The sequence below is a fragment of the Gopherus flavomarginatus genome, chromosome 9, assembly GCF_025201925.1.
Source record: "Gopherus flavomarginatus isolate rGopFla2 chromosome 9, rGopFla2.mat.asm, whole genome shotgun sequence".
NCBI classification, from domain to species: domain Eukaryota; kingdom Metazoa; phylum Chordata; order Testudines; family Testudinidae; genus Gopherus; species Gopherus flavomarginatus.
This window is the reverse complement of record NC_066625.1, coordinates 55,339,838-55,362,751: the sequence shown is the minus strand read 5'-3', so window position 1 is coordinate 55,362,751 and position 22,914 is coordinate 55,339,838. Positions and strand designations below refer to the sequence as shown.

Sequence of the window (22,914 nt, the reverse complement as noted above, 5' to 3'; positions counted from 1 at the left end):
AAAATCCATTTATTGTCGTAAAGGTAAATCTAACTTGAATTAAGATACATGGGGCTCCACTATCGATTAGTTTATTAAATAAACAAACAATCTGTGATGTTTCTTTTCTGTTGTTCTTAGGGGTTATGAATTATTCTCACTATTAACTAATAATTTATCATGACACCCAACTGCAGCTTTTCCCTGCTCATATTCTGGGAGCTTTCCTCATTTATCATGGATTATTACAGGACTTCATTAGGTTAAATTAATATAGAGCTTAGCAGGCTCTTGTTTATTAGTTAAACATTTCATGTTTCTTATAAATTAATCTCAGTGTCTTCAGGTTCTCACTCCGAGCAGACGTCGATTTAATTAACTGGCATTTATTCTTAGCAACAGATTGCAATTCCATTGCTCACAGTGAGTTGCAGCCTCCTCTACGAGTAATTCCGTTGAAATCAATGGGACTAATTGCAGGCTAAGGTGGTATTCAGTATCTGACCCTTAATGATCAAGTTGGAGTGATCAGAATAAAGTGAGTTGCCATGGAGTCACAGGAGGGTTTGACAGTGAAATAAAAAATTTGGGAGATTTTTGCCTCTAGAAATAAAAATGGAAGCATGGTCAGAGCCCACACCAAGGAGAATTTAACCTGCACTTCCACTGCTTTGAATCACTGAGGAGGTGCATAGATACGGGAGTTATGTTGGAAAGGAAAAGGATACTGGAGAATGTGAAGGAAGAGAGGAGGAGAGACTGGAAAGCAATGGAAAGAGGACGAGAGATGGAGCAGTAGTAGTGATACAGGGGGAGAGGAACCCATTGCAGGGAAAGAGATCCCATTACTGTATCCCTTGCAAATGGGGACATGTTACTCAATGCTCCTCCTTTTGGGATCTCAGTTCCACACCATGGGATTGGGTGGTTGAAGGATAAAGCATGCTACTAAGGCTGAAATTTGGCCAGAACACTGGCACTAGCAATCCTATTTCTTCTGGAAAGTGCTGTGGAAACTTTAATGCCCATAAGTGGTCAGGACAGACCTTGTGGAGGAAGGATTGGCTAGCTGGGACCCGTGAGACATGGCTTCCATTCCCTGCCCTGCCACAAACTTCCTGAGTGCCCCTGGGCAAGTCTCTAGTCAGCTCCCCATCTGTCTGAAGAGCCCATGGCACAAGGTACCAGTGAGCAGACATTAACCTCTTCAGATCCGACTAGCTGACCAAGACACAGGACCCAGCCCATCAAGACAAAGGAAGGAGAGGGGAAGCTGGCAGCAGCATCTGAACAGCAGCCTTCTGAAAGCGTACGAAGAGAACGCTGCCTTCTTTAGGCAAGTCCTATGGTGGCGTATTCACAATCATCACCGGCATTTTTTTGATGCCTACTGGAAGGATTTCATTGTGCCATCAATACAATAGTCACAGAACCAGTGTGCTCGTTACAAAATCTGGGTAATAACCACAAAGCCCACACATTCATCAGGGATGGTGTGAATGATTATTCCTTTAAGGATGGCCAGAAACCTTTTATTATAATGCATGGAGAAAGGGGCACTGTTCTTGAGGAACTGAAACAGTCAGACATGCACTCAGTTACTTATCTCTACCTTTCTTTCGGTTGAAGAAAAGACAGTGCAAGGATAAATGACCACCACTAGGACTGGATTACCTAGAGCAGAAGAAATAGACAGACTATTTTATTCAAGGAGGACAGCCTATTGTACAGAGAACACAACAAAGGCTTACTGCCACTCTTAAAAAAATCCCTGACGCTCCAAGATAACGAAGCAGAAAAACTGATAATTTGGTGCCTCTTTCCAAAAATGCTGAGTTTCCAGTAGAAGTCTTAAATTACACTCTGTATGTGACACGTAAAAACCCTAGAATAATGTTGTGTAATGGCGACAAATTCAAATGCCCAAAAGTCACAATAATGAGTTACTTCTCACAGCATCTTTAACTTACCCACATTTCCCAGAGAGAGCTTTTCTCACTAATTAGACTCTTAGTGGTAACCTACATACAAAACAGTGGACCCATTTCTGAACCTGCTCAAGCCGAGTTGACACTGGTGTAAAAACTGTTGACTCCAGTTGGCTTGCAGTGCTGAGAGAGCACAATTGAGCCCCATGCATACAATTTGTGAGTTACCATGTGAACCTTAATTCACCCCCTTCCCTTCCTGACTCATTTGTGGTCAAGTCTGCAGTATTACTGTTACATCAACATAGTTTTTTTGCATATAATTTTCATTAGAAAAGAAGGAAGAATCTTCCTATTTAAATCATCTCAGGATCTTCCCCCCTTTCTTGGCCCTATCCCTGCTAAGCCCGAGGTATTCCTCAACTGAATTATACCTAGTATTAGAGCTCATGCCATAGCTGTTTGCAGTGATGCATAAAATAACCCACCTGTTTACAAGATACCTCATAAGTCCAGCTGTCATGCACTCCCTCCGCCCCAACTCCAAGCTTCTGCACCTCTAAAGGAGAGCAGATATGCAGGAGGAAAAAAAGCACAAGCATCTCTGTGTGTAGATTTGTGTCTCCAGCTATGGAAGGGTTAGCAGCCGATGGGAGAGGTGTTTATTGCATGTTCCAGCTTCACCTGGAAGGGTGAGAGTGACATCTCCATTCCACGGGAGCTTTGTGAAACTCCAGCAGTACAGAGTAGGAGGAAAGCCAGCGTTCACCAGCCACACAGGAATTTTCCCTCCAGAGGGGAAATCTTCAAGGGGTGTAGACTCGTTGCCAACCCATGTCACAGTCTCCCCTGCTATAGAGGATGTAGCTGGAACACCACTGTGCTCTGGATGTTCTCTGCTGCTAAAATGTCTCCTTGAGGCCATAAGTGGCTGAGCAAAGGTTGGAGCAGCCCTGAGGCATCTCTAATTTCCATCAGGGATGAGACCGTCCCCACATGCCAAGGTGCTGCAGAGGTGGCACAGAGCCACCTTGTGTCCCTCCCTTCCTGAGCTGTGTGGCCCTGAGGTTCATGTCCACACCAGATCTCTGCTAAGGCTCTTTACCACTTTGCCCATGTCGTCTCACTCCATCTATCACCCACCATCTCAAACACACACACCATGCGACTCGTCATAATTAGTGTTCCAAACACACACGCCCCATGCTCAAGGAGAGCTGCTCGTGAAGTCAGTTGACCTTTAGAAGAGGCCAGTCTCTCAGAATTCAATTTATTTACTGGAGCACTGGCAGCAGTCTGATTTGAAAAGTAGGACAAGAAAATAAAAGGAAAGGAGAGAAAGGGGGAGAAAAAGACACACAGGTGCAGTCTATATAAAACACACACAAAGCACACAAGCAGAGGACAGCAAACTCATTAATCGCTCCAGTCACCTTGAATGACCTTGAGATTCTAGGGCACATTGCAGTAATATTAAAAGAAAGGAAGGAGGGAAGAAAAAACAACAAAGAAATAAAACAAAAGGGAGCATGTATGGCAACTTACTGCACGCAACGGACTCTGGCACTGCTGAAGCAGGCTGGACAGGTCATGCCAGAGCGGTGGCAGGACAGGTGTGTCAACATTTGGGGACCAGGGGATGTGGGAATACAGCCAGCTAAGTTCAGGCAGCATGGCCCAGGCGATAGAGCAATAGCCTGAGTTCTATTCCTCATTCTGCCACTGGCCTGCCGGGCGACCTTGGGCACTGGGTTCAGTTCTCTGGCCTGTGTTCTGCAGGAGGTCAGACTAGATGATCATAAGGATCCCCTGTAGCCTTAACATCAGTGAGTAGGGCCCTACCAAATTCACAGTCAATTTCACGGTCATAGGAGTTTTGAAATGAAACATTTCATGATTTCAGCTATTTAAATCTGAAATGTCATGGTGTAGGGATCCTGTCATTGTAGGGATCCTGACCCAAAAAGGAGTTGGGGGGGCTTGCTAGGTTATTGTAGCGGGGGTTGTGGTATTGCCACTCTTACTTCTGCATTGCTGCTGGCAGTGGCGCTGCTGTCAGAGCCTTCAGAGCTGAGCAGCTGGAGAGTGGCGGCTGCTGGCTGGGAGCCCAGCTCTGAAAGCAGAATTGCTGGCAGCAGCAGCAGTGCAGAAGTAAGGGTAGCAGGTATGGTATTGCCACCCAGCTCTGAAGTCAGCACAGACGTAAGGATGGCTATACCATGATCCTCTAACATAACCTTGTGACCCCCCTGCAACTCCCTTTTGGGTCAGGAGCCCCCGTTTGAGAAACACTGGGCTCCCATCCATGACATCTGTATAGTATAGGGTAAAAGCACACAAAAGACCAGATTTCATGGGGGGAGACCAGATTTCATGGTCTGTGACGCACTTTTCATGGCCGTGAATTTGGTAGGGCCCTATTAATGAGGCTACCTACACACCATAGCATATGATGTCATATGGCCCCCTCAGCCATACTGCTCTCCAGTTCAAATGCTCTGTGGGCCTACATGGGCACAGCTCCTTTGATTCCAGTGCAGTTTCATCTTTTTACACCATCAAGTGTCCTTCCCACCTCTCTCTTGCTTCTCTCACATGGCTTTTGTATGAGGTTTTGTTCCCTCTCCTCACTTTTCATGCCACCCCCTGGGATCAACACGCACTGCTTACTCTGGCTAGGGCACCATGCTGACCCGCTCTATATCCCAGAATTCAGTGCAGGCTGAGAGGCAGGCTGAGAGGAAAAACCTCAGCTGGAGAGCTTGGGTGTGTCCATAGCTCTTACAAGAGGGCTCAGCACAGCACAACCAGCTGGGAGGCCTCTCTCCCAGCTCCCAGTGGCACAGACCAAAGCCCTGTGGCTGCAGGGAGCAGGCCAAGCAGCCGTCACAGCAGTGTCTTCAGGGACAACGTGCTGGTTTGGAGTTTACGAATCCTTCAAGATGGAGACATTTTTGGAGGAAGTGGAACTTCCTGTCAGACAAAATGCATGTCCAGTTGCAAGGGGTGTGTGAAAAGCCACCGGCCACCTGTGCTGGTGTATCAAGCATAGGGCTGAGCACTAGGTGGTCCAGATTTTACATGTAGTTGAACTCCTACTAACAGGGTGGGTCAACAGAAGGGCCCTAACTCCCCTGTTACACTCCCTTTTTACCAATGGGGAAACTGAGGCTCAGAGAGGGCAAGTGCACTGTCCCCATTCCCAAAAGAGAGAACCAGAATTAGAACACATTTATAGCATCTCATCTTAACCCCCTAGACAAGTTACATAAGCCTCTCAGTAGCTCGGTTTACCCATTGGTAAACTAGCCTTGTACAGAAAGTAAGCAACAGGCATCTTCCAAGCAGGCTGTATTCTCCTTGGAACTCTGAAGTCTGTCCTGAATGCCCTGAACTGAAGTGACTGCAGCTCTTGGGGCCAAGCTGTGATGCAGGGAGGGTTCAGAGGCTGAACAGAACAATGCAAGAGGCACTCAGAATTGCACAGGTTCAAGCCTCTAGTATGTCTACTGGCTTCAAGTGAATGAGGCTGAACACTACTGCCAGATGCATGCTACAGAAAACCCTGCTTACAACACCCATTCTTCCTTCTGTTGAGTATCAACATCAGTGAACCAGTGGCCCTTGACTGCACGGATCTGCATTTGCTTGAGCCTGATTATAAACAGCATTGCTAGGATCTTGGTCATCCAAGCACTTTGTCAGCCAGGCCATGCATTTCAGCAAGCGCCTGCAGCGGTGAGAGTCAGGGGGAAGAAAGACTTTGTCCTCTATAATCTAACTGCCCAGATCCACTTTGATCTGGAGGGAGATATTCTGGGAGTCACCTCAGACAGCTAGTAGGAGCTAAAATATCAGCTGAGCCATCAGCCCGGCTCCACTCCCCCTCTCCCAGGATCAGCATTTACCAGTTTCATTTGCTAGATGTAAAATATCTCCACAGTGAATGCAACCCTGGCGATGAAATCCCGCCCCAGACACGCACACTGCACCAGCCAAGAGAACAAAGACAGGCTGAGGCTGTCAAATGAGAAATTTCTCAAAGCAGGGAAGAGAAGCGCTCCGACGAATAGAATATCACAGTCTCCCCTCCATCACAACAGCCCAGCTCTCCTCCTCCTCTTCTCTTTCCAAGCTCCTCTTCCACTTGTTGCCTCAGTCCCTCCATTCTCCTGAATAGAAAAAACTTTTATTATTCAGAAGAGTCTCTTGATTTAGAAAGTCCCCCCAAGGCATGTTACAAATAAAAATTCTTTAATTGGGAAGTTGTTTTCTTTTTAACCCCAACTTAAAAATGTCTGGGGAGAATTGAGTAATATATTCTGCTGGAGTTTTTTCAGGTTATTTTTTAATTTACCCCCACCCATCCACACATCTTCCCCCCTCAACACTTTGAACTCCTGCCAAAAAAAGCTGTCACATTATTCACAGTTTAACAGTTCTTTGACACTAGCTACAAAACATCCAAGCTCAACATAGCCCCAATATACAGCCAGGGTCAGCTGAGATTTCCTTCCTGATGTATCACTCTCTCCTACAGCACCTCCTGCTCGGAGAGGCTGGGGATGCAGCCCCAGTCCAGTGCTCTATCCACTTGGCTAGACTGCCTCCTCCTACAACAAGAAGCTGGGGGCTGCCAGAGCTCGGAATCCCCTCGTGCCTAGCACTGCTGTACCATTCCCTTCTGGGAAAGGCTGGAGCTGCTGTCAACTGCAGACTCCTTTACAGCCAGTAAGTGCATCACCTTTCCCTATAGTTTAAGGGGTATCTAGTTTCACACTATATTGCACCATTTCATACTGGCCAGATCACTACACTGTGTTTGGTAAGGCAATGCTCCATACATGCTCCAGCTGAGGTCTGTGTGTGCTAGTTGGCTTTCTAGCTGCAATCCTGTGCATGCTAGTGTTTGCATACAGATTTATCATCAACCTATGAAACATTAAAAAAAACAACAAAACCCTTTGCAAGCAAGTTTCTAGTCTTTGATTTGGGATTTCAGCGAGAGAGACAGACGGGAAAGTGATAAAGGAGATGCGGGATCTCAGCAAATCACAGGTACATCAGAACCAGTGGCTTTAAGATACTGGCTTTGCTGCTAGATAAATTCTCTTTTAGTTGTGTGTATGACAACAGTGACAGCCACCGTTTAATCCGAGGGTTGTAGTCCCTATGGGCACTGCCGGGGTCTAGCACGTCCAGGCTGGGTTGCCGATTTAAAACCTCATCCCCACTGGGGAACGTAAAAGCGGTTGTGACAACTACTGTGTTACCAAGATCACTTCCAGAGCCAAGGGCATCAGATTCACACTACACCCTGAGGAACTGGAGGAGTATGGATTTCAGATCCACTAGGACTCTGCCTAGACTCCAGGGAGGGCCCCCAAATCCTCTTAGCTCAGTCTCTTAACATTCACCTAAGTAACAACGCAATCAGCTGACACCATTGTAAATATGCCAAGCTGTGTCTATATAGGTGTGGAGGGGCATTTCCAAGTGTGTTTAAATTAGCTCAGTTAGGCTAACCTAATGGACAGGATCCCACACCAATCCTAGGAGAGCAAGGAGAATTTGCTGCCCTCTACTGGTAGTTCATACCAGAGGTTTGAGAGCTTGCTACAGTAGTCCAACCAGTCTTTTAGCTCCACTATCAAAAGTCGCAGGTTGAAGTCTCAATGATGGCCCAGTTACAGCTCCAAGGTGGGTTACAGAGGGACAGTGAGTCACTTTAAATCAGAGCTGTGTCTGAGGTTGTAGATCATAGCATGATTCAGACACGGTCTGGAACAAGCTTTGCAAAACCCCATGCTGAGGTATGAACCCAGCTGCCTGATTTTAAGTGAGTTAGAATCATTAAGCCAATTACAAAGAGGCAGCATGGATAGGTCTCGAAAATGGCACAACAGCTGGCGAGGTGACTCCCACGGCTCTGCATTGAGGAGCTGGACTATTTCAGCCTTCGTTTGAGAATGCATTTCTCATCAATGCCCTTGAACTCAACACTCAACATTCCACATGGCCCACCTCCCATCAGACACTCACCCCAGCCAGGATGGGATAGGATTGGCGAGTTCAGGGAAGACAGAGATCACTGATGAGGAGGCAGCTCCAACACTAGGGAACAGTTTATTTTGCACTGCGAGACTGTGCTTAAGATGCAATTTATTTTCTGGGAGTGCTCATTACTCCTGATTGTGCAGCAAAAACCACAGCCGAGTCCTATCGAATGAAAGCACCAAGTGCACACACAAGAAAAGGACAAACCCAGAAATAAATCAAAGTTGCTCCTAATGCTGGGATCTCACATACCAGTTTTTTACCTCTAATTAGGATTTCTCCCTCATCCCTCAGCAATCTGAAGTCTTCGCCGCTTGTCCAAACTACCATCCATTTATCTAAGGTATTTATCTGGTCCCCATTCCTGCAGCCTCAGAGCAGCTCATAATCTCTAGTGTATTTACCCTCTCGTACCCCGGGGACGTAGGGCAGCGCTAGTCTCCTCACTGTATGGATGGAGAGAGGCTCAAGGTCACAGACAGTCGGATAGAGTTGAACTCTGCTGTGCTCTCAGGCTCTGGAAAGTCTCATCCTGACTCCTGGACTTATGGAGCTGGGCTCACACCAAAATCCCCTGATGGAGACACCCCTTTTGGGGACATTTTGATCCAGTCCCAAACTCTGGGGTTCTGACCCTCACTTGTAGTCCCTTATGAAGGCACAATTCCTGACCTGCATTATAGGGCATAGGACCCTAGAAGAATGTTTTGAAGGTGTGTGATAAGTCACCTCCCCAGGTGTTATTTAGGGTCCTCTTTCCTTGCTGTTTCTCTCCAGTTCCTTTGTCTGATCTTCCCCTCATTAAAACTTTTCATTTTTCTATTCTCCATCTTTTATCAGAAGCCTTCTCTGCCCGTCAAGGTTTTTTCCCCACTCTGAACTTTAGGGTACAGATGTGGGGGACCTGCATGGACCCTTCCAAGCTTAATTACTAGCTTAGATCTGGTAACACTGCCACCACCCAGAATTTCAGTGTCTGGGGCACTTTCTGTCCCCCCAAAACTTTCCCCTCCCTGGGTTGCCTTGGGGGACTTCACCAATTCCCTGGTGAACACAGATCCAAACCCCTTGCATCTTAAAACAAGGAGAAATTAACTATCCCCCCTCCTTTTCCCCCCACCAATCCCTGGTGAGTCCAGATCCAATCCCCTTGGATCTTAAAACAAGGAAAAATCAATCAGGTTCTTAAAAAGAAAGCTTTTAATTAAAGAAAGAAAAGGTAAAAATTATCTTTGTAAAATCAGGATGGAAAATACTTTACAGGGTAATCAGATTCCTATAGACCAGAGGGACCCCCCCTAGCCTTAGGTTCAAAGTTACAGCAAACAGAGGTAAAATCCTTCCAGCAAAAAGAAACATTTACAAGTTGAGAAAACAAATATAAGACTAACACGCCTTGCCTGGCTAATTACAAGTTTGAAACATGAGAGACTGGTTCAGAAAGATTTGGAGAGCCTGGAGTGATGTCCTGTCCTCTCAGTCCCGAGAGCAAACAACAACACAAAGAGCACAAACAAAAGACTTCCCTCCACCAAGATTTGAAAGTATCTTGTCCCCCTATTGGTCCTCTGGTCAGGTGTCAGCCAGGTTTACTGAGCTTCTTAACACTTTACAGGTAAAAGAGACATTAACCCTTAACTATCTGTTTATGACAGCACCCCACCCGCTTTCCACCTCCCCCTCTTTTCCTCCCCTGCTCCAGTCCATCTCTGAGCAACATGCGACTGAATGAGTGCAGATGGACAGACATCTACTGAAAAAGAACCCACCTTAGCCTTCCCTAGACTCCAGGAGAAGGCCGGCATCCGGTTGCCACTCAGGGCAGCTAATGGGAAGGATTCCAATTGACCAGCCACAGTGATTTAGCAGTTAATAAATGTTAAAAGCAGGTCTATAAATCACACACACAGGAAGTGACCTGGACAAGGGCTTAACGAGTTAGCAAAGGGTTTAATTTAAAAGCCATTTGGCTGGAAGGTGCAATGCAGAAGAGTCAAATAACTCTTAAAAAACCAGCCTCATCACAGAGAAAGGGGAAGAGGTAGAAGAGGACTGCTGGCAAAGGCCAGACCTGGAGAAGCTGTGATTCCCTGGCTGTCTGCCGATAAACAATCCTGGGAAACTCCAGGTTCAGATGGGCAGTCAGCTCACCCCTACTCACTCCAGCTGCCAATCCCCCTCAGACAGGACAGGCCTGGAGGATCCCTGATCTCCCCACTCCCAGCCAGGGTTTCTGGGCACGTTCATAGACGAGGCGAGCTCCCAGACTTTGCACTGAACTGCTCTCACCATCCACCTGACGGCCAGGAGGGGCTGGGCTGGAGGAACAGAGTCCTTCCTCCTGTATCAGCCCAGGCCAGAACAGCTGATGGCGATTCTTGGTGGGCCATCTAGCAGTGGCAGAGCCGAGACCTTGTTCTTCCCAAAACTCACACACGTGGGTGGCTCTGCCTCTGACCGGTTAAGCAAGGCCAAATGGGAGTGGGGGCAAGTGGGGCAATTTGCCCCAGGAACCACAGGGGCCCCACGAGCCCTGGCCCAGCGGCGGTCCGGGTCTTTGGCGGCATTTCAGCAGCGGGGGGCCCTTCAGTGCTGCCGAAGACGCAGAGCGACTGAAGCCCCCCCCCCCCCCGATGCTGAAATGCTGCCAAAGACCAGGACCGCTGCCAGATGAGTACAAATGCCACAGCTCCCTCACTTTGCCCCAGGCCCCCTGAATCCTGTTGTTGAGTGACTGTGGGCAAGTCATTCCACCTCTCCCTGCCTCTGCTTCCCAGCTTATCTATTCTGAGGTAAGGATAGTCTCTCACTATGTGCTGGCACAGCACCTAGCACAATGCCCTCAGTCAAAGCCTAGCCAGCACTGCAATTCGTACAATAAATAATAATCCTGATCCCACATCCTTCTTACACCCGTCCTGTTTACATGTGAAAAGGTACCATGTGCCTCATCTGAAACTAGATTTAACCTGTGAGCTTTCTCCCTTGTTTTCCTGGTTCTGTGATGCACCCCTTATCTCTTTGCGCTGAACACATGCATTCCACAGATGAAGGGGCACAAAGGCACCTTCTAGCTTTGTACCAGGGTTGAACAATCCTATGTCTTGTCCTTCTCCTTTAGGACATTCCAGTACTGGCTTGTAAGAAAACCTCCCTCCCTGTTGCTATGGTTAGACACCCATATGTCCTGATCCTGGCAGTTTTCTTATCTACTTAAGACAAAATTTATTTCAGCTAATCCAAGGGGTCATGAGATATTGGACCTGGGTAAACAGAACTGTGGAGAGATGTATAGTACTACATTCAGTTAATTTCTCTTCCCAACGTTTCCAGTAATACTATGCCGAGTAGATATGTATTGGCTAGCAGCAGGGGATAAGCTGTATACTTTGCAAGGATTTTATCCCATGTTTATTCCATGGCCCTCACTGTCCCACTGCACAAGCTCATGAAGCACTTTTCCCAAATCCCTTCTCTATGCATGACAGATCTGGAGCTGTAAATCAGTCAGTCATCTGCCTTAACACAGAAATCAAAGGTGATTTTGCAGCTTCCACACAGAGATATATTCAGATACTGTCTCTGTAAGATGTGTGTGGACAGTAATAATCCCTCAGAGAGGGACTGGACACAGAAGTGGATAACGAGACTATCCAGATTTAGGATTGTTAATGTGACCAGAGTTTTTGGAAGGAATATAAATAATACATCCTGCTTCACAGTTTAATCCAGTCCCTAACTACAAAGGATTAGGCGAGACCTTCCTGGGGGTAGACCATCCCACATCTGCCAGCAGAGGAAGGTGCACAAAACCCTGCTGAAACATGTGGTGCTGGCCACTGCTGGAGACAGGATGCTGCATGAGGTGGATCAAGGGAGCGATCCAGCCTAGTAATCCCTATGTTCCTAACCATCCACGGGTCATACACACACACATACACCGCTGTTGAAAGCTTTCCTCCCAGTCAGCCTCTCGGGGCCTATTTCTCCACTGCCTTGCAGCTGGTGTCATCACTTCCTCCTGGGAGGAGCTTCTGCGCAGCCTGTCTGGGGAACTCTCTGCTGCTTTGTACTGTTGCAAGCGATGACACAAGGGGCTCAGCCGTGGAGAATCACACTCTCAGTTAGAAGGTAGCAGCTTCAGGCTCCCCACAACACCAGACCCAGAGAAGCTCCCCTTCATGCGCCCCCCTACAGTACACCCTGCATGAGCACACACGGCCCAGCATCAAACCAAGGCAGCTCAGCAGCATACAGTAACTGCTGGGCTGCCCAAGGGGTGGCTAGGTGAATCTGCTCTGCCATCCCTCAGAACAAGCAGCTGGGCTGAGCTATACATGCACTGGGCACCCTGGCTGCACTGTGATGGATGGGCACTAGGGAGAAAAAAAAAAGAGGGTGTTCTTAACTCTAGGTAAAATCCTAGTGAAGACAGCAGTTTGCACACAAGTTACCAAGTCGAGTTAGAAGACTAGATTGCCTATAGGCTAACAACCATCTATGGCAGGAAAACAGTCTTTATCCAGTATTTGGTCCTGCCATGACTGCAGGGGACTGGACTTGATGACCTCTCAAGGTCCCCTCCAGCCCTACAATCTATGAATCTTTGAATCTCAAACTGCTAAGTATTGTTAACTGCCTGGATTTTGCCTTGAGTTAAGAACACCCCTTTTTCCTCATGAAGACAAGGCATTAGCACCCCAAAAGTGCATGCAAGCAGCCCCTCTAAAATCTACCCAGTGCAGAGGGCTGACGGGAGGAATTGAAAGCAAGTGAGAGGGAAGAGAAATGGTTAGACAGAGAAGGAGCACATGGGAGCACCCTGTGCTTTAATGATGGGGCATGTGTCCCTTTGCTAGGAGAACAACACTACTAATCTCCAAACAATGCCAGGGTAATGCTCTCCATCTATTCCAGCTGCACTGCACCCCCAGCCCGCCTCCAGCTGAAAGCTTCTTCCTATGCCCTCCAGGCCTCTGCTGGGGGAGAGAAAGCTGGGCCCATTCTGGGAACTCTCAAGAGCTTTATTGAGACAAATTGCAGAAAATTATATAGAAAGCACCTCAGTGGAGCTGAACCAATCACAACAATTCCGTTCCCCCCAGCCCCAGCCCAGCCTCATTAGGGTCTAATGAGGAGGGAGATTGCTGTGGTGGAAGCACCACTACATGCACAAAGAGGGATGCAGGAACATTTGAGTCCAAGTGGCTTCCGCTTCATTCTGTCCTAACCCAGCTGCCGCTTATTGTTAACCCTTTCTGTACCACCATGGCCACCTGAAGGAAGCTGGGGCAGGGGACCTGTATTGTCAAGTTGTTCATGGGGGCTGGACTGGGTGCACTGGTTCATCATCATAAGGCTGCTGAACTCCATTTCTTATTGGGAAGCAGTGTAGTCTAGCAGACAGGGCACTAGTGCAGGACTCGGAAGGTCTGTGTTGCATTCCTGCATTTGCCACTCCTCCGCTGCCTGATCACAAGCAAGTTACTTCACCTTCCCATGGGGATTTGAAAGGTGTCACTAATTTTAGGAAAGGGCTAATCCTGTGGTTTTAATTTGTATCTGTTCTCTGAAGTTGTGTCATTTTTCATCTTTTATTTATTTATTGTATTCCCTGCAATGGCCCATGGCTAGGGTGCTATAGTAACAAACTTCAGATTTGAGCACTTCACTTTTCCCTGTGCCCGTTTCCCCACTCACCTTTCGTCTGTCTTGTCTAGAGGGCAGGGGCTCTCTCTTACTAGGTGTATGTACAGCACCTAGCACAATCTGGGTTGGGCCTCTTGGTGCTCCCAGAATAGAAAATCCTCCTCCTCAGGTTGCTCAGAGGAGCGTACTTGAGCATTCTGGTTTGTTACTGTAGGGCTGTACATGAGGGTTGGGCTTATCACACTGGTCTGTTACTGCGGGCTTGCTCAAAGCCAGGCTGTTCCCTGCCCACTCACCATGATTTTGCATCATTTTATGACCAAAGGATACTCTAAAAGGCGCACAAATATAAGCACTGGCTTGGACTTTGCAGACAGAAAAGATGGGTTAAAATGGAGGCCTTTCTGCTCTGATTCTATCCCTTCAAAAAGCAAAGCAGAGAGGGAATTCCTGCATTGTTCGCAGAAGATTTCACCCATCTACATACTTCCTACTCCCCTCTATGGCCTGGTCCACACTACAGCGTTAAATCGATTTAAACAGCGTTAAATCGATTTAACCCTGTAACCGTCCACACTGCAAGGCACTTAAAATCGATTTTAAGGGCTCTTAAAATCGATTTCTATACTCCTCCCCAACGAGAGGAGTAACCCTAAAATCGATATTACTATATCGATTTAGGGTTAGTGTGGACGGAAATCGAAGTTATTGGTCTCATTCTTTTACTGAGCTACCCAGAGTGCACCGCTCCGGAAATCGATGGTAGCCTAGGACCATGGACGCACACCACCGAATTAATGTGCCCTAGTGTGGATGCGTAAAATCGATTTTATAAAACCGGTTTTAATAATTTCGATTTTATGCTGTAGTGTAGACGTGGCCTATGATCCCCTGCAAGTCCTGGATGGTGCAGGCACAGGCCAACACATCACAGAGCTGCAGACACACACGCCAAACCTTGCCACCACCTGTCACTGAAGTGCAAGGACTCAAACTCCCACCTAGATGAGGTGAGGGATGTGACATGACACAAGGCAACCAAGAGGCTCTCAGATGGGGAACAACAGGGAGGCCTGTTTGCCAAGGAAAGAGAATGAATATGGGTCTTACCTTGAGAGAGACCCAAGAAACCCTGGGCAGGGCTAGAGGAGGCTGCAGCCTTTGGCCTTTTCCTGGTGGTGGGCTCCTTTTATCAAGGCTCTTCTTGGCACAGCAGGGTCCTCTACAAGTGTTGAGGTCCTGAGGATGAGGGGCTGCTCCTTTGGCTCTCCAGATGTTGAGAACAGCTCATGGCCCTCAGGCGCAGCAGGCTGAAGTGAGAAAGGAAACACAAAATTTAGCAGTACAATCTGAGCAACATGGACTAATGGTCATGGGGACTTCCTCATTGCTCATGCTGGACAAATGTGATCATCTCCCCAGCTCAGTTAAGGCAGAGGGAGGTCAGAACCACTGACTCTCACTCTCTCTCTCTCTCTCACACACACACACACACACACACACACGGCCAGCTCCAGCAGGACTGCTTCCCTAGGCAAACTGGCAGGCATCTCAGCTCCTCCCCGTCTGTAAGCTGCCACAGGCCGATATACAGCATTTAGCTGTCCCTAGTATTATTGGTGCCCTGGGTGATCAACCCTTTCCTGGCACAGGACAGCCAGCACCCTTTGTAGATGCACTACAAACCCACATTCACATACCATCACTTGTACACGCACAGAAGTCCACCCAACACCCACATACGAACTGGCCTGTTAAGTCAGGAGACCAGTTTTTGTGTACTTCACCTCCCAGTATACAAAGTCTGCCTGCGAAGGGGCAGGGCTGTGAGGAGATTCAAGATGGAAGCTCCTGCAGATGAGACAGTCACTTAACCTGAGCTAGATTCTCCGTAGACATTGTTTAGTGGCTGAGGAGGGAAAAAGCCTCCAGTCAGCCAATTAGAGCAGAGCACATATTTTACATATATATATCTCCAAGTGGCTCAGCAGTACAACATCCCCAGGAAGTTGGCAAGTTGCACCCAAAGCGACTGTCCTGCTCACCCGCCCCTAGAACTGGCTCTGGGAGCAGCCAAGATGGATTTATGAGGGACACTAACATTGTAACCCATTAACACTGACAGCCATGCTCTGGGGAAGGCAGCCTGGGGTACCTCTTCAGGTTTAATGGTCCAGTCATTTAAAACAAACACAGTCCAGCTTCTAGCTAGGGAGATTAACTACCTCCTTCTTCAGAGATACTATTGACAGGCTCTGACAGGCAGGGAAGATATAAGGACATTGTACAATGGCTGTTTGATGGCCTATCTGCAATAAACTGGAGGTCACAGCCCAGTTCCTTGTGGACGGGTGGTTGCATCACAGAAACTGCAGTGTAGCCAGGAGCTCCTTCCACAACTGTTTCATCCATGTCATGGTTTACAGAGAATGTGGCTGGTGACATTAGGCAGCCCAAGTTTTGTTTAGTTGGTCCGGCAGCTGCAGAGCCAGAGAGAAGCACTGTGTCTGCCCATGTCCAGTACCCTCAAGAAGGAATCCCCAGTGTTGACCCCTTTAATTGTATTTGTTTTTCTTAAAGCCCCAGATCCAAGAATCATGTTACTACAAGAAACTCTCACCTTTTATTTAAAAATTCAAGTTTCTAGCCCCTCACATTGGAGCAGAAAAGCCTGAGAATGTGAACCAAGTGCACCCTAAAGGCTCAGAAAACAGAAAGCAAGAGAATAAGCAGCCAGATTTTTTCATAATTTTTAAGCCAATCTTATAATTTTGGAGGGGTTCAGTTCGTGATTTTTGAATGCTTGAAGCTAGCAATACTGAATCCTCTTTAGATTTGTTACAACCAAGTCCCATCTCCTTCCTCACTAAGGACTCCAGAGAAATCATCACAAACAGAGCCCTTGCTAGCTGCACCAAGAAAAAGGCCAAGACCAAGGGCTTGTCTAGGCAGAGGAGTAATGCGCTTTACTGGATGTGGGTGGTGGGAGAGGGTTATTTCTTAAGCGCACTAATGTGTTGCACAGGAATTGGTCAGTGTAGACCCTGCTGGTGTGCACTAAAGGTTCTCTAGTATGTTTTAACATAGTACTGTTTGAAACAGCACTAAATTAAAGCACATCAGCAGGGTCTACACAGACCAATTAATGTTCAAAATATTAGTGTGCTAATCACACCCGGTAGAGCATTCACTTCATTAAAAAAAAAATTATCAATGCAGGCAGCATTGAATAGATGTAAAGACTAGCAGCCCAGGCGCTAAAGAGCCAGGACTAAGACAGTGCATTAGCCAGAAGCTAGCTAAACCCCAACAAGGAGCAAGGAGATGAAAATGGGCGTCTCTAGCTCAGTTACCAAGGGGTCAGTGTGGGGGCCTTGCTCATGTACAACACCAGGCGCCAGAGGTCTCGCATTCCACCAATAAAGCTCAGCACTGAAAGTTCAACAAATAATAGGGCCCAACGTAACAACATTCAGATGGCCTTGGACCTCGAGTGACCCAATTTGCAAATTAAGAACATTGTTTAATAGAGACAAAGTGTAAAATTAGTAGGGAAACAAAGCAAAACAGAGGGATAATGCTTAAAAGAAGAGTCAGAGGGTTATTGCCTGCCTGAGAAGGGGAACGTCCCCCCATAATAAGGCCTAATTTCTTTGAAGCCGTCTGAATTGGCTGCAGAGGCAGTCAGGGCTGGGAAGATATTGAGAAGGGGAAAGATCTCAGTTCCAAAGTAATATAGTCATCAGAGGGGGTTGCTTGCTTGTGGACCTTTAGCTAACACACCAAGAACTGAGGGCCAGGAGATCCAGAAGATATCAGCCTGCAACTATCCGTCTTTTAAGAGTAAGGGGAGGACAGAGCCAATCTGCTGCAGGTTCCTAAGTAGGGGCAAACGCAAGCAGCCAGCCATCTCCATCCCTCTGTTCAGGAAGATGCAAAACCCACATGAGTGGTGTTGTCTAGGGTACAGTTTTTCCAGTTATGTGCTGCCTCCAGCTGCAGTGTTTGTCCGCTGCCCCTTGGTTAAGCCAAGTCACCAAACTGGTCTGGCTGGAAGCTGATGAAGCTCCCGTCCAGTGAGGAGCTTTGCAGAGGCACAGTGTGCATGTGTGTGTGGGCGTGTGCGTCACACACACATGGAAATGAGAGCAGAGACCTGCAGCACAGCTATATAGAATAGACCCTCTCTCTGCCAATGAGAGGAATTCTGCCTAGAGGAACACACCAGTGTTCTGTCGCCTACTCAAGACTAAACTTACGGGGAGTCTTAAAAAAGAGCTACTAAAAAACACCACAGATCTCACAATCTCCCTCCAGCTCCTCCCTCCTGGTGTAAAAGGAGATGCAGGCTGGGAAGGATGAGGTGGGACCTGCTGACCCTCCAGCCCTGGAGAGTTACTTACCCCTTTTGGGGGATAGCCACAGCTTCTTACAGAAAAGGCAGCTCGACTGTTTTCTAGTGCATGGCAAAGTATGCAAACTCCTCCTTTAGTCACTTTCACCCTAGCACATACCACTGTTTAGCAGCAGATTCATGTAATAGATCTATTTAGGCAGCAAGCGCCCTGAGGCTGGGACCATCTCTTTTCTCGGGTTTTGAATGGCTCTGAGCAGTCGATGTTTAACAAATTAATAATAAATAGCTTGCCCTTAGAAAAATACAATCTCCTTCTCAGACATAGGGCAGTTACGACAAATGGCACTGCTTAGACCTTGCCACGTGAATGGTGTTTAGCTGTGGTCACCTTTTAATGGGAAGGATATGATCCTAGAATGGAGTCAGTCAAGTGTATCATAGTTTAACATCTCCACCAGCTTGCATGCTATTGGGGGGGAGGGAAGGAGAGAAAAGAAGAGATTGATCCAAGCACCTGTAAATGAAGTCTATTTATGTAGGTATTTTGTAGCAACCTTTTGCAATTTATGTCCCGGGTCTGGTATCCAAGCCAATTACGTTCAGCCTTTAGGTTTCACAACATATTCACAAGGTTCAGTGCAGAGACTTGCAAATATTTGCAAAGGATTCTCTCAAATCTCTAGACCTGTGATCCAGTTGCTGCGATTATATTTGCTGATCAAGGTCCTTGCACAGAGAGGCAAATGAAAAGCAAAGAATAAGAATCCATTCCATGCAAGAACATGAACATGCAGCCAGGAGGATTATGTTCCAAGAAGAAGAGAATCCAGCTGACTTGAGTGAGGGCTGAGTAAACTCTTAAATTACTGGGACTCAAGGTGCTCTGGATCAGTTTCTAAGCTGTTTTAATGCCTGGCTGTTAATTTCACTAGATAATAAAGAGGCACTTCCTCAATGCATCAGAGGGTAGCCGTGTTAGTCTGGATCTCAATGCAGGCAGGGCAAAGGTGGAAGAGAAGATCCGGTTTAAGGTATGGATCTCTGCATGTAATCAGCACCTGTGTTTAACCAGTCATTGGCCTCTGCAGTCTCTCTCCGCATCCTCAACCCCACCCAAAGATACAACCTTCCCTTTGTCACCTTACAACTGGTTGCTATAAAAACAATTATGATGTCACAGGGAGAAGACAATGATTATTTCAAGTAGGGAACAGATCTTGATTTTATCAAATACTCTTAAAAACCAAAGAGCCAGGGGAACCTACAATGTAGTGAGGCTGTAGACAGAGAATCTCTCTTTGTATCTATTGTTATAGATCATGTCCTTGCAATATGGGCTTTATTTAGACTGCAAACTATACAGGGCAAGAAATTTAGGCCATATTCAGAGCTGATTCTAAGGGCTTGTCTAGACTGGCACTTTACAGCGCTGCAACTTTCTCGCTCAAGGGTGTGAAAAAGCACACCCCTGAGCACTGCACATTTCAGCGCTGTAACGTGGCAGTGTAGACAGTGCACCAGTGCTGGAAGCTACTCCCCTTGTGGGGGTAGGTTTTGTTTTTTGGGTTTTTTTTATAGTGCTGGGAGAGCTCTCTCCCAGCACTGGTGCCACAACTACACAGCCATGCTAAAGTGCCGCCACGGCAGCGCTTTCACGTTGCTAGTGAAGACAAACCCTAAGTCTCATAACCACTTACCAACACATAACCTACATCCCATCTGCTACACACACTAGTTCTGCATTTGGCCTCTGGACTTGACAGCCTAAGGTGGCATCATGGACACACTGAGAGGCTGGAAGAGAAAGTAGAAAGGAAAAGCAGCTCTGGAAACGTGCACTGTGTAAGTTTATGGGGGGCCACAAGATTTCCCAGCTCATCTGGTCCATGGCACATAAATTACACCCAGTTCAATTCCCTTAGCCTCTCCTCTAAGCATAACTCCTTATCTCCATCCCTGCCTCCGTCCCTAGCCTGCTGTTAAAGCTAATTAATGATTGCTTCCACTGTTTTTACAAGCACCAATTGCAGTAAGCCCTGGGTGTGCATGCACTCCGTAAAAGCCATACAAGAGTCGGAGAGCCAGCGTCAACTCTACACACATCAACTCAACTCAAAAATTAAGCTGTTAAATAGAACAAATGGCCCTGGAAGAGCTAGATCTCCACCAGGCAGAAGCTGCAGTACTCTGAGCCAAGTCACTGTCCTCTGCGGTGGAATGAGGGGCTCGTGTGGGCAGGGTTCAAGTTATTACACCCATGCTGCAGAGAATCATTAGCTGCAGCAGAGCAAAGCTGTCTGGATGGCTCAGGCCTAGGTGATCATGAGCCTCTGGGATTAATTCTTCATTGCCATACAGCCCCTTTGTGGGCACCAAGGGGTCACAATGCCGCTACACACCCTCCTTCCAAGAGGAATTCCCCTAGTGCCTACCCTATTGCCCCACAAGAGCTCCCATGACAGGGGTATTCCAGCACTGGCAGGGTGGCATGACAGGGGTTGTTGGCTGTTCCTGTAGGAGCCAGGGCCAGCTGGGTACAAATTAAGGCTACCCTCACCTATGCTGTGGATCGACTGCCAGTAGTCACTACCTCTCAGCAGCTGGGTAATCCACTGGTGTGGCCTAAGGCACAGTTCCACATAAGACCAACTGGCCGCCTGGTCAGAGACTGAACCATGCAGTCTAAAAGCCCCTCTCGCCCTGAGTGTGGGTGTGGGGGGGGGAGGGGAAGCTTGCACTGCCACTGCCCACAATGTTCCAGGTAAAGGACAAAGGAGCTCAGCCTCCAGCTGGAACCTAGGTCACTATAAACAACAGATCCCTCTGGCTGAGCAGAAAGGCCCAGCTTGTTTGGTCATATGATCTTTAAGCCAAAGCAGCTGCCACCCCAGGGAGAGATTTAAAGCATAATTGCCTCCAGCAAAAACAAAATTAGCCATCTCTCCTGCTGGATGCACTGTCCGGACCCCGCCAGACTCTTTGCAGCACATTTCGCCAGGCAGCAGCGAGCTCAGCCTGAATTCATTCCCCCAGCTGGCAGGCCACAATATTTATTTAACACCTGACTCCGGCTCTCTCGAAGCAATTAACAGCATCCTGCAGTATCTTGGGCCCCCCACTAATGACAACTGCTGCTGCCTTTTCACCTCCCTAATTATTTCTGCCTGACTCCCACATAAAGAGCTGCAGTGACTCCAATGCTCATCCACCCTGGAGAAGCCTCCCCGTCCACTGGGAATTCCGCCTTAGGCAACAAAATAGCCAGACAGAAAATACCCAGCATGCAGAGCAGGCAGCGACCTTCAGAACACAACTGCAAACCCTCTGTTGCTGCTTTCCTTTGTTACTCCACAGCTAATCCCCACGCACGTGGACAGCCAGCCGTTCCGCTATCTGAAGCCACCATCCAAGTGGTAGACGCTGCAAGATTGAGGGCTAATCTCCCAGAAAGCCACACGTTCAGCCTGCTTCTGGAGGCTGCATGAGATCAAGGACTCAGCTCCCTGAAGTCTACCCTCGGCACTCTCCGACATGGCTCTGCTAATGCTGGGACCTAGGGTTAATCCATCTGAAAACTATACCAGCCCCTGACACTGCCACCCCAGTGTATGGGATTCCAAAGGCCGGTCTCCCAGTCCCAGCCGCAGCTATGCCAACACTGCAACAGGTTCCTTTATGCTTTCTCTCTAATCTCTCACTGTCTCATGTTAGTTTCTAGGTAGCCTTCTTCCTCTTCCCATCTCTAAAGGCTCCAGGGATTCTGATTATTGCAATCCAACCTCAGGATCAGGCAAACCTCTGATCACTTCTTTCTCCCTTGAGCATAAAGGAGTTCGCCTTTGGACAACAGGGGGTTTGCTCAATTTGGTCTGTCTTTGCAACAACTGTGATGCTGGAGTTGTATCAACGGATCTGATCAGCCTGGCCCAGACCCCCAACCATCCTCCAAAGGCAATAAAACCAAAAGGTTTCAGCTCCTCTGACACAGGAATTAGGCCATTTATATTAATTTTGCAAGCTGCTGCCTCTCACCCTCTCCTGTCCTTCGCCTATCTTCTGCCATGGAGGTTTGCAGAGTGGATTAGGTGGTTTTGCCCCTTTCTAAAACCTTCCCTGCTCTTCCCTGGGGAAGGCAAATCAAACATCCCCTCCCAGCAGTCCCTAATCAAGCCAAGTCCTGGAGGACAGTGCAGAGCTAAAGAAATCCACCAACAAGAGCTGGTGAAAAAAAAACAACCAGGAAGAATTTTGCCAACATTTTTTCCCCCTCCCTCAAAGAGTTTTTGGATAGAAATTTACCAGCCACGTTATTAGAGCCATGTTTTAGGGCAGTTTCCAGGTGGAGAAGTGAACAGTTGAATCCTTAGGAATAAACTACATGCTTTGGACTGTGTTACACCAGCTGAGGATTCGGCCCATTATTTCTGTAACACCTTTCAGGGCAAAGAGTGCAAGCAGAACCACTGAAATACAGCCACCTCAATGGGGGAGCGGAAGGAGGGGAAATCGGGGACAGGGACTCTGGGACCCAAGTCCTGCTCTTATGGAAAGATCATATGGTCCTTGATGTCTCCACAGCGCTAATATGAAGTCGCCTCCTAAAGACAATGTGGCTCTATAATATTCCATTCACCTACCGCAGAAGGATGAAAATCTGCGTCAGTTCTGCTGGCATTTAAGCCTGTGGTCACAGGGAGTTTATTGTGTTTTAATCTGATGTTTGGAGCACTAGACAAGCACCTTGCCTATTGTGGCCTCTGTCCTCTTGGGTGAGGTTTAAGTCAGAGGAAGCCTGGCATTGTGGCTAAGGCATAAAACTCAATCTTAAGAGACCTGGGTTCAACCATACACAACCTGCGTGACCTGGGTAAGCCCCTTAATCTCCGTAAAATGGAGATAGCAATGCTTCCTTTGTCTATTTCAGTTATAAGCTCTTTGGGGGCA

The 22,914-nt window shown here is 47.6% G+C and overlaps 1 protein-coding gene across 6 annotated transcripts in view; it reads right to left on the bottom strand.

Moving 5' to 3' along the window:
• The window catches only part of LINGO1 (leucine rich repeat and Ig domain containing 1), a 495,185-nt gene that overhangs the window by 420,380 nt on the left and 51,891 nt on the right, over positions 1-22,914 (bottom strand). For all 6 annotated transcript variants that reach the window (XM_050966998.1, XM_050966999.1, XM_050967000.1 and 3 more), the window contains exon 2: positions 14,724-14,923. The gene's annotated coding sequence lies outside the window, so the exon portion shown is untranslated. The remainder of the gene's footprint in view (positions 1-14,723; positions 14,924-22,914) is intronic.